At 44.6% G+C, this 12,500-nt stretch overlaps 2 non-coding genes across 2 annotated transcripts; both read left to right on the top strand.

The window, feature by feature from the left end:
• Nucleotides 1-6,685: 6,685 nt before the first annotated feature.
• Nucleotides 6,686-8,610, top strand: LOC126877953 (small subunit ribosomal RNA). The gene has a single exon (XR_007695478.1). It is a non-coding gene; the product is annotated as a small subunit ribosomal RNA (ribosomal RNA).
• A 3,387-nt stretch (nucleotides 8,611-11,997) lies between these two features.
• LOC126877952 (5.8S ribosomal RNA) lies at nucleotides 11,998-12,152 on the top strand. Its single transcript, XR_007695477.1, has one exon. It is a non-coding gene; the product is annotated as a 5.8S ribosomal RNA (ribosomal RNA).
• The last annotated feature ends 348 nt before the right edge of the window (nucleotides 12,153-12,500 follow it).

Here is a 12,500-nt window from a genome sequence, read left to right as displayed (position 1 = left end):
CTGGACTTAGTCGCGTACAAACAGAAAGCAATACGCCGCTGGACTTAGTCGCGTGCGAGTAAAAAGCAATACGCCGCTGGACTTAGTCGCGTACAAACAGAAAGCAATACGCCGCTGGACTTAGTCGCGTACGAGCATAAAGCAATACGCCGCTGGACTTAGTCGCGTGCGAGTAAAAAGCAATACGCCGCTGGACTTAGTCGCGTACAAACAGAAAGCAATACGCCGCTGGGACTTTGTCTCCTGCGGTTAAAAAAAATAATTTCGCTACGTACGGCCGATGGTCGTGCGTAGCGATTTTTTTTTTCCTTTAAATCAAACAACGAGACGCACGAATAGAAAGCGATACGCCGCTGCAACTTTGTCGCGTGCCAGTAAAAAGCAATACGCCGCTGGACTTAGCCGCTCGTGCTACCGCTGCGCGCGCACCTCCGAATCAGCGGGTATGCGCCGGAGTAGGTAACACTCTCTTAAGGTACGCCGTTCTGCGCAGCTCGTCCTTGCGCGCGCGCGGCGCGCGCTTTTTCAAATATTTTTTAAACGTTTTTTCGCGGTTTTTTCCCGTTTCTTCGCGTTTTTTCCCGTTTTTTCCCGTTTTTTCCGTTTTCCACGTTTTTTCCCGTTTCACGAGAGAGACGAAAACGAGGAAAATAATCGCGACAAATGCTCGCTCGCTGCGCTCGCTCGGACGAATATAGCCCAAACCCAAAACCGATCCCGAGCGTTCGAACGAAGATTTCGATGAAATCGAAGAACGAACGCGAAAGGGATTGGTTTTGGGTTGGGCTATTTTTTTTTCGAGCGAGCGGAGCGAGCGAGCAACGCGTAAGAGCGTATCGTTGCGTCGCAGGGGACTTTGAAATATTCGCCACTGTTCGAACGTTCGAGTCGAAATAACTCGAGAAAAAGCGTTATAACGCATCGAAATTATCAGTGAAATCGTTACGTATCGACGAAATCTAGTCGAAAGTAGCGATTTCACTTTATTTTTTTAAAAAATTTCATCCTCCGGACCAACGTGACCGGGACGTTGGAACTTAGAATTTTTTCGCCCCGTTACGAAAGTACCGAAAGTTCAACTCGAAATAACTCGCTAAAAAGCGTTATAACGTATCGAAATTTTGCGTGAAATCGTTACGTTTCGACGAAATCTAGTCGAAGTAGCGATTTCACTTTATTTTTTTTAAAAAATTTCATCCTCCGGACCAACGTGACCGGGACGTTGGAACTTAGAATTTTTTCGCCCCGTTACGAAAGTACCGAAAGTTCAACTCGAAATAACTCGCTAAAAAGCGTTATAACGTATCGAAATTTTGCGTGAAATCGTTACGTTTCGACGAAATCTAGTCGAAAGTAGCGATTTCACTTTATTTTTTTAAAAAATTTCATCCTCCGGACCAACGTGACCGGGACGTTGGAACTTAGAATTTTTTCGCCCCGTTACGAAGTACCGAAAGTTCAACTCGAAATAACTCGCTAAAAAGCGTTATAACGTATCGAAATTTTGCGTGAAATCGTTACGTTTCGACGAAATCTAGTCGAAAGTAGCGATTTCACTTTATTTTTTAAAAAATTTCGTCCTCCGGACCAACCTGACCGGACGTTGGAACTTAGAATTTTTTCGCCCCCGTTACGAAAGTACCGAAAGTTCAACTCGAAATAACTCGCTAAAAAGCGTTATAACGTATCGAAATTTTGCGTGAAATCGTTACGTTTCGACGAAATCTAGTCGAAAGTAGCGATTTCACTTTATTTTTTTAAAAAATTTCATCCTCCGGACCAACGTGACCGGGACGTTGGAACTTAGAATTTTTTCGCCCCGTTACGAAAGTACCGAAAGTTCAACTCGAAATAACTCGCTAAAAAGCGTTATAACGTATCGAAATTTTGCGTGAAATCGTTACGTTTCGACGAAATCTAGTCGAAAGTAGCGATTTCACTTTATTTTTTTTGAAAAATTTCATCCTCCGGACCAACGTGACTGGGACGTTGGAACTTAGAATTTTTTCGCACCGCTACGAAAAGGCCGAAAGATCCCCTCCAAATAACTCGTTAAAAAGTGTTATAACGTACGAATATTTTTCAAGAAATCGTTATAACTCGATAAAATACGTCGGGATTAAGCGTTTATATCGTCGGCAGACGGATATAAAAACGTTTTGGACCGACACGACCGGTCGTTGGAACATAGAAAAATTCCGAGCCGGTACGTTGGGACTTAGAAAAATTCCGAGGGCGAAAAAGTTTTTTCGAGTTTATTCGTTAAAAAGCGTTACAAGGTATGAATTTTTTTGCATAAATCGACGTAACTCGACGAAATACGTCGGGATTAATGGTTTATTTCCGTCCGAGAACGATTTTTAAAAACGGACCTATGCGGCCGGTCGTTCGTACTTGGAAAATTTTCGGACCGAACACTCTTTTTCGATTAATTCGTTAAAAAGCGTTATAACGTACGAATATTTTTCAAGAAATCGTTATAACTCGATAAAATACGTCGGGATTAAGCGTTTATATCGTCGGCAGACGGATATAAAAACGTTTGGACCGACACGACCGTCGTTGGAACATAGAAAAATTCCGAGCCGGTACGTTGGGACTTAGAAAAATTCCGAGGGCGAAAAAGGTTTTTTCGAGTTTATTCGTTAAAAAGCGTTACAAGGTATGAATTTTTTTGCATAAATCGACGTAACTCGACGAAATACGTCGGGATTAATGGTTTATTTCCGTCCGAGAAACGATTTTTAAAAACGGACCTATGCGGCCGGTCGTTCGTACTTAGAAAATTTTCGGGACCGAACACTCTTTTTCGATTAATTCGTTAAAAAGCGTTATAACGTACGAATATTTTTCAAGAAATCGTTATAACTCGATAAAATACGTCGGGATTAAGCGTTTATATCGTCGGCAGACGGATATAAAAACGTTTGGACCGACACGACCGGTCGTTGGAACATAGAAAAATTCCGAGCCGGTACGGTTGGGACTTAGAAAAATTCCGAGGGCGAAAAAGTTTTTTCGAGTTTATTCCGTTAAAAAGCGTTACAAGGTATGAATTTTTTTGCATAAATCGACGTAACTCGACGAAATACGTCGGGATTAATGGTTTATTTCCGTCCGAGAACGATTTTTAAAAACGGACCTATGCGGCCGGTCGTTCGTACTTGGAAAATTTCGGACCGAACACTCTTTTTCGATTAATTTCGTTAAAACGCGTTATAACGTACGAATATTTTTCAAGAAATCGTTATAACTCGATAAAATACGTCGGGATTTAAGCGTTTATATCGTCGGCAGACGGATATAAAAACGTTTGGACCGACACGACCGGTCGTTGGAACATAGAAAAATTCCGAGCCGGTACGTTGGGACTTAGAAAAATTCCGAGGGCGAAAAAGTTTTTTTCGAGTTTATTCGTTAAAAAGCGTTACAAGGTATGAATTTTTTGCATAAATCGACGTAACTCGACGAAATACGTCGGGATTAATGGTTTATTTCCGTCCGAGAACGATTTTTAAAAACGGACCTATGCGGCCGGTCGTTCGTACTTGGAAAATTTTCGGACCGAACACTCTTTTCGATTAATTCGTTAAAAAGCGTTATAACGTACGAATATTTTTCAAGAAATCGTTATAACTCGATAAAATACGTCGGGATTAAGCGTTTATATCGTCGGCAGACGGATATAAAAACGTTTGGACCGACACGACCGGTCGTTGGAACATAGAAAAATTCCGAGCCGGTACGTTGGGGACTTAGAAAAAATTCCGAGGGCGAAAAAGTTTTTTCGAGTTTATTCGTTAAAAGCGTTACAAGGTATGAATTTTTTTGCATAAATCGACGTAACTCGACGAAATACGTCGGGATTAATGGTTTATTTCCGTCCGAGAACGATTTTTAAAAACGGACCTATGCGGCCGGTCGTTCGTACTTGGAAAATTTTCGGACCGAACACTCTTTTTCGATTAATTCGTTAAAACGCGTTATAACGTACGAATATTTTTCAAGAAATCGTTATAACTCGATAAAATACGTCGGGATTAAGCGTTTATATCGTCGGCAGACGGATATAAAAACGTTTGGACCGACACGACCGGTCGTTGGAACATAGAAAAATTCCGAGCCGGTACGTTGGGACTTAGAAAAATTCCGAGGGCGGAAAAAGTTTTTTCGAGTTTATTCGTTAAAAAGCGTTACAAGGTATGAATTTTTTTGCATAAATCGACGTAACTCGACGAAATACGTCGGATTAATGGTTTATTTCCGTCCGAGAACGATTTTTTAAAAACGGACCTATGCGGCCGGTCGTTCGTACTTAGAAAATTTTCGGACCGAACACTCTTTTTCGATTAATTCGTTAAAAAGCGTTATAACGTACGAATATTTTTCAAGAAATCGTTATAACTCGATAAAATACGTCGGGATTAAGCGTTTATATCGTCGGCAGACGGATATAAAAACGTTTGGACCGACACGACCGGTCGTTGGAACATAGAAAAATTCCGAGCCGGTACGTTGGGACTTAGAAAAATTCCGAGGGCGAAAAAGTTTTTTCGAGTTTATTCGTTAAAAAGCGTTACAAGGTATGAATTTTTTTGCATAAATCGACGTAACTCGACGAAATACGTCGGGATTAATGGTTTATTTCCGTCCGAGAACGATTTTTAAAAACGGACCTATGCGGCCGGTCGTTCGTACTTAGAAAATTTTCGGACCGAACACTCTTTTTCGATTAATTCGTTAAAAAGCGTTATAACGTACGAATATTTTTCAAGAAATCGTTATAACTCGATAAAATACGTCGGGATTAAGCGTTTATATCGTCGGCAGACGGATATAAAAACGTTTGGACCGACACGACCGGGTCGTTGGAACATAGAAAAATTCCGAGCCGGTACGTTGGGACTTAGAAAAAATTCCGAGGGGCGAAAAAGTTTTTTCGAGTTTATTCGTTAAAAAGCGTTACAAGGTATGAATTTTTTTGCATAAATCGACGTAACTCGACGAAATACGTCGGGATTAATGGTTTATTTCCGTCCGAGAACGATTTTTAAAAACGGACCTATGCGGCCGGTCGTTTCGTACTTAGAAAATTTTCGGGACCGAACACTCTTTTTCGATTAATTCGTTAAAAAGCGTTATAACGTACGAATATTTTTCAAGAAATCGTTATAACTCGATAAAATACGTCGGGATTAAGCGTTTATATCGTCGGCAGACGGATATAAAAACGTTTGGACCGACACGACCGGTCGTTGGAACATAGAAAAATTCCGAGCCGGTACGTTGGGACTTAGAAAAATTCCGAGGGCGAAAAAGTTTTTTCGAGTTTATTCGTTAAAAAGCGTTACAAGGTATAAATTTTTTTACGGGAATCGTTCTATCTCTATTAAATACGTCGGGATTAAACATTTTTATCGATTTTTTCAAAAATTAGCGTTCGTCGAACTGACACGACTGGATATTTTTCTAATTTTTTCGTTAATTAACGTTACAAGGTATATATTTTTTTGCATATTTCTACTTATTTTAACGTATTGTAATTGATTATAAACTTATTTTTTGTCCGTATTCGATAAAAGAGTATGTTTACTGATGCAATTTTTCGGTGAAAAAAAAAATTAATTTTTTGGTAAAAATGCATTTCTATTATGTTAATAAAACGTCTGGTAATGTATTTCGATGGTTGGATATTGGCTTTGTATAGTAGTGATCGAGCGTTCGCGAGGACTAAGTTCCAGCGTCCCTTCCGAACGGTACGTTGCTACGGAGGTTTTGCACCGTAAGCGCGCGGCCGCTAGCCCGGCCGGCGCCGGCCTTCCGGCTGGCGCTTTCGTATCTATAAGAGAGACGTCGAGCCGGACGGTTCGGTCGGAACAGCGTTGAGCGCGTGGCTATTCTACGGCCTCGGTTGAGAATTCAGTCACCGCTCCTCGAGTCTTAGTGTATTTTACGCTATTTCTCGACTGTTCCTCCGTTCTCGTTCTGGTTTTTTCTCTACACTGCTGCGCCGCGGGTCGCTGTCCTGGACGTAATGACCAAATATCGTGGCAAGGTTCCCCTGAGTCGGAAGCTGGTGACCTGTGTGTACGTATTCTAACAAAAATTGTTAGATGCGTGTGTGCTTGTACTAACTGAGCATCGATTCATTCAAAAGAGTATAACCGTCTGCTTTCTATAAAAACTTCTGCTTTCGCAGAAGTATCCGATGAGGCGGGTAGGAGCGTACTATCTTTGCGTAGTATGTCTTCTGCCGAAAATGTTTCTACCGATTGAAAGAATATTCTTACGGTATGTCCAGCGCGACGCACTGGGATACGCGCTTGTTCGTTCAGCGTGAGGTGCGTATACGTGCTTTACCGCTAAGATATTCTAATAAGTCTTTTTACACGAAGACAGCATTATGGAAATGTTCCTTTAGAAGTACGATTCTAAACATTTTATATAAGACTATGAGAAAGAGAGAGAGAGAAGAGAGGAGGTGGAGTTGAGAATTACAAAGTGGCTGCGAGCGGCGTTCGAAGATTATTACTGAACTATGGGTGTATCTCGAACGTCGCTAGGAGATATATTTTATAGATATATCTATCTTAAGAACGAAAAGTCTCGTCGTACGGTGCTTACGTCCACCTACGACACGAAGAGAACTTAAACGAAATTTATAAGAATTGTTATACGAATAAGATCCCTGGTTGATCCTGCAGTAGTCATATGCTTGTCTCAAAGATTAAGCCATGCATGTCTCAGTACATGCCGCATTAAGGTGAAACCGCGAATGGCTCATTAAATCAGTTATGGTTTCTTAGATCATACCTACATTTACTTGGATAACTGTGGTAATTCTAGAGCTAATACATGCAAACAGATTCCGACCAGAGATGGTAGGAATGCTTTTATTAGATCAAAACCAATCGGTGGCGGATGGCTCGTCTGTCCGTCCATCGTTTGTTTTGGTGACTCTGAATAACTTTGTGCTGATCGCATGGTCATCTAGCACCGGCGACGCATCTTTCAAATGTCTGCCTTATCAACTGTCGATGGTAGGTTCTGCGCCTACCATGGTTGTAACGGGTAACGGGGAATCAGGGTTCGATTCCGGAGAGGGAGCCTGAGAAACAGCTACCACATCCAAGGAAGGCAGCAGGCGCGCAAATTACCCACTCCCGGCACGGGGAGGTAGTGACGAAAATAACGATACGGGACTCATCCGAGGCCCCGTAATCGGAATGAGTACACTTTAAATCCTTTAACGAGGACCAATTGGAGGGCAAGTCTGGTGCCAGCAGCCGCGGTAATTCCAGCTCCAATAGCGTATATTAAAGTTGTTGCGGTTAAAAAGCTCGTAGTTGAATCTGTGTGTCACAGTGTCGGTTCACCGCTCGCGGTGTTTAACTGGCATTATGTGGTACGTCCTATCGGTGGGCTTAGCTCCTCGCGGGGCGGTCCAACTAATATCCCATCGCGGTGCTCTTCACTGAGTGTCGAGGTGGGCCGATACGTTTACTTTGAACAAATTAGAGTGCTTAAAGCAGGCTACCTTCGCCTGAATACTGTGTGCATGGAATAATGGAATAGGACCTCGGTTCTATTTTGTTGGTTTTCGGAGCCCCGAGGTAATGATTAATAGGGGACAGATGGGGGCATTCGTATTGCGACGTTAGAGGTGAAATTCTTGGATCGTCGCAAGACGGACAGAAGCGAAAGCATTTGCCAAAAATGTTTTCATTAATCAAGAACGAAAGTTAGAGGTTCGAAGGCGATCAGATACCGCCCTAGTTCTAACCATAAACGATGCCAGCCAGCGATCCGCCGAAGTTCCTCCGATGACTCGGCGGGCAGCTTCCGGGGAAACCAAAGCTTTTGGGTTCCGGGGGAAGTATGGTTGCAAAGCTGAAACTTAAAGGAATTGACGGAAGGGCACCACCAGGGAGTGGAGCCTGCGGCTTAATTTGACTCAACACGGGAAACCTCACCAGGCCCGGACACCGGAAGGATTGACAGATTGATAGCTCTTTCTTGATTCGGTGGGTGGTGGTGCATGGCCGTTCTTAGTTGGTGGAGCGATTTGTCTGGTTAATTCCGATAACGAACGAGACTCTAGCCTGCTAAATAGACGTAACTTTATGGTATCTCGAAGGCCCCCGGCTTCGGTCGGTGGGTTTTTACTACCAACGTACAAACAAATCTTCTTAGAGGAACAGGCGGCTTCTAGCCGCACGAGATTGAGCAATAACAGTCTGTGATGCCCTTAGATGTTCTGGGCCGCACGCGCGCTACACTGAAGGAATCAGCGTGTTTTCCCTGGCCGAAAGGCCCGGGTAACCCGCTGAACCTCCTTCGTGCTAGGGATTGGGGCTTGCAATTATTCCCCATGAACGAGGAATTCCCAGTAAGCGCGAGTCATAAGCTCGCGTTGATTACGTCCCTGCCCTTTGTACACACCGCCCGTCGCTACTACCGATTGAATGATTTAGTGAGGTCTTCGGACTGGTGCGCGGCCAATGTGATAAGCATTGCCGATGTTACCGGGAAGATGACCAAACTTGATCATTTAGAGGAAGTAAAAGTCGTAACAAGGTTTCCGTAGGTGAACCTGCGGAAGGATCATTAACGATACGATACCAAAAGAATTTGACTTGAACACATATAAAAACTATGAAATATATATCACAATGGTCGGTAAGGAGCCGTACTCCTCCTGTATCGACGAAAGTATATACGACGTATTAACAAGCTATATACTTTAACAAACGAAAACGCCAGGGAGCTTGGCAACCTCCGTTGGCACGAATAGAAATATTCTTAAGGAGGAGACGACCCTCCAGCTACGGAATTATACGAAGAGAAGGTGGCACTCTCTCTCGATCATCGGGATGAAGAGATATATATATACAAGTATAAAAACGAAATGCGAATGAAACTTATTCGAGGCGCCTGCGTGAGGTCGTAAACAGAAAGACCCGCCGTCTCCGAATAAAACATATAACATATAATATATATATATATGAAATTCTAATAAAAGGGAACTCTAGCTTCGAAAGAGCCAACAAAAGTTAAGGCTCGATATCAAACGAAAAAATTACGATGGAAACCAGGTGTAAAGAGAAATGCAGTCGTGGCGCCTGCGAGAGGCCGTACACAGAAAGACCCGCCGTCACGATCTCGTATTTCGTATTTGCATCGTGGAAACCGTACAAACGAAATATAAAAGTCCATGCAAACTAATAAGAAAATCTCTAAAGTGCCTCGTGTCGGAGTGATCATGCTCGCCTATTCTCTTCTATGTTTCGTGGTCTGTGTTGCGTTTGTTCTCCTCCTAGCAACGGGACATATCGAAGACTCCTCTTTGGGATCGAACGAAGCGTCTAGAACGAGTCGACGAGAGCGAAAGAACTTGTAGCGAGTCGCGCAGAGCGAAAGGATACCGATATACATCTTCGAAGGTTCTCTTCGAAGATCCATGGATACCTTCTGCGTCGACTTCTCTCGTCTCTTTCATCGAAACTCTCGTCGTTCTCGAAACGTGCTTCCTACCCAAAGGGCGTGTGCTCTTCGTATGTCGTTTCGTTCGAAATAACGAAACCACGTGTAACATACTCGTGGATCGGGTAACCTAGAACGAAGACGCATCGCGTGGATGTTGGCCCGCTATGCGACGATGACCGATGATGATGATGATGATGATGATGATGATATGATGATGATGTCGATGTCGACGACGACGACGATGAAGACGATGTGTAGCAACGATTCGTAACTAGTCTAGCCGAAGTTCGTTCAGAGGGGAACGCCGCCGGCTTCGAAGCCTCGATGTCGTGAGTCGGACACCCGTGCCGTCGCTAGAGTTTTTCAAACTCTGCTTCTGGATATTGGGACGAAAGACCGCTCGAGGACGACGACAGCGCGTGCGTGCGTATCCCATCGAATTTTTTTTACACCACCTGAACGAGACTAAAGTTTCGTCTAGTTGATCGTCTACCGTCGCATAATGTATATTATATACCGTTCAGAGGGGACCGGCTGTCTATCCTCGTTGTCGTGAGTCGGACACCCGTGCCGTCGCTAGAGTTTTTCAAACTCTGCTTCTGGATATCGGGACGAAAGACCGCGCGAGGACGACGGATGCGAGTCCCATCGAATTTTTGACTTACACACTACCTGAACGAGACTTAAAGTTTCATATTATATACCGTTCAGAGGGGACCGGCTGTCTATCCTCGTTGTCGTGAGTCGGACACCCGTGCCGTCGCTAGAGTTTTTCAAACTCTGCTTCTGGATATCGGGACGAAAGACCGCGCGAGGACGACGGATGCGAGTCCCATCGAATTTTTGACTTACACACTACCTGAACGAGACTTAAAGTTTCATATAATATACCGTTCAGAGGGGACCGGCTGTCTTTCCTCGTTGTCGTGAGTCGGACACCCGTGCCGTCGCTAGAGTTTTTCAAACTCTGCTTCTGGATATCGGGACGAAAGACCGCGCGAGGACGACGGATGCGAGTCCCATCGAATTTTTTATTTACACACTACCTGAACGAGACTTAAAGTTTCATCCAGTTTGTCGTCTATCATCGCATATATAATATACCGTTCAGAGGGGACCGGCTGTCTATCCTCGTTGTCGTGAGTCGGACACCCGTGCCGTCGCTAGAGTTTTTCAAACTCTGCTTCTGGATATCGGGACGAAAGACCGCGCGAGGACGACGGATGCGAGTCCCATCGAATTTTTGACTTACACACTACCTGAACGAGACTTAAAGTTTCATATAATATACCGTTCAGAGGGGACCGGCTGTCTTTCCTCGTTGTCGTGAGTCGGACACCCGTGCCGTCGCTAGAGTTTTTCAAACTCTGCTTCTGGATATCGGGACGAAAGACCGCGCGAGGACGACGGATGCGAGTCCCATCGAATTTTTGATTTACACACTACCTGAACGAGACTTAAAGTTTCATCCAGTTTGTCGTCTATCATCTCATATATAATATACCGTTCAGAGGGGACCGGCTGTCTATCCTCGTTGTCGTGAGTCGGACACCCGTGCCGTCGCTAGAGTTTTTCAAACTCTGCTTCTGGATGTTGGGACGAAAGACCGCGCGAGGACGATGGATGCGTGTCCCATCGAATTTTTGATTTACAAGACACACACTACCTGAACGAGACTAAAGTTTCATCGAGTTTATCATCGCATAACCCGTTCGGAGGGGACCGGCTGTCTATCCTCGTTGTCGTGAGTCGGACACCCGTGCCGTCGCTAGAGTTTTTCAAACTCTGCTTCTGGATATCGGGACGAAAGACCGCGCGAGGACGATGGCTGCGAGTCCCATCGAATTTTTGTTTTTTTTTTTTTTTTTAAAGAAAAAACACCACCCGAACGGAGATGTGTTCTATCTTTCGTCGATTTTTCATGCTTTCAGTCGGTCGCGTGGTCGCCATCCGTTCGGAGGGGATCGCCGGCTTCGAAACCTCGATGTCGTGAGTCGGACACCCGTGCCGTCGCTAGAGTTTTTCAAACTCTGCTTCTGGATATTGGGACGAAAGACCGCTCGAGGCGGACGGCCGCGCGAATCCCATCGAATCTTTACTATCACCCGAACGATGGAGAGATGCACGCGCGCTGTTTCTTGAATAATTGGACGAGAGAGTAGAATCAAACACATATATAACATGGGCTAGCCACCGTGCTTACTCGTTCGCGAGATCGTGTGCTGTACAGAGGATTCAGAATCGGGTGTATATATCCCCGTCGTTTCCTGACGAACGGAGCTTCGATCTCGATGGTTGTTATATATCATAATGTACTTTACGCCCGGCCGGCGAACGCGCGTATCTTCGCGCGTTCGTCGTTTTCTTTTTTTTTCGAACGTTTTTGTGTCGTCAATCCTATGGCGACTTCTGCGCGTTCGATTCCCGTTGGTCGAACGTGACGGAACTCGGCTTCGCTAGAACCGAGAAGAGTACATTTGAGTATTGAACTGTTGTAAATTTATAAAAGATTACCCTGAACGGTGGATCACTTGGCTCGTGGGTCGATGAAGAACGCAGCTAATTGCGCGTCAACGTGTGAACTGCAGGACACATGAACATCGACATTTCGAACGCACATTGCGGTCCACGGATACAATTCCTGGACCACGCCTGGCTGAGGGTTGCTCACGTAAACCTAAGACTGCTTGCGTTGCGTATCGTTACTCTCCGTATCTGTCTCTCTCTGTCCCTTCTTGCCTTAACAACCCGCCGTCGTTCTTCTTTATATAAGAGAACGTTTCAGAGTCGGACGAAGGTACAAGAACGAGGATACGAATAAGAGCGGACGGAGAGAACATACGCGACGTACGAGCGATTGTTGGACGCTCGTCGGCGTTCGTCGCGGTCGTGCAGAGACCGTGCAAGTCGTACGCATGCTCGATATATAATCTATCGTGTTCACGGGAGACTACGAAACTCTACCTCTGTCTCTCTCTGTCCCTTCTTGCCTTGACAACCCGCCGTCGTTCTTC

Source organism: Bombus huntii, unplaced genomic scaffold, assembly GCF_024542735.1.
Source record: "Bombus huntii isolate Logan2020A unplaced genomic scaffold, iyBomHunt1.1 ctg00000302.1, whole genome shotgun sequence".
Lineage (NCBI taxonomy): Eukaryota > Metazoa > Arthropoda > Insecta > Hymenoptera > Apidae > Bombus > Bombus huntii.
The sequence above is the reverse complement of the archived record's forward strand: the minus strand, read 5'-3'. Positions and strand labels throughout refer to the sequence as shown.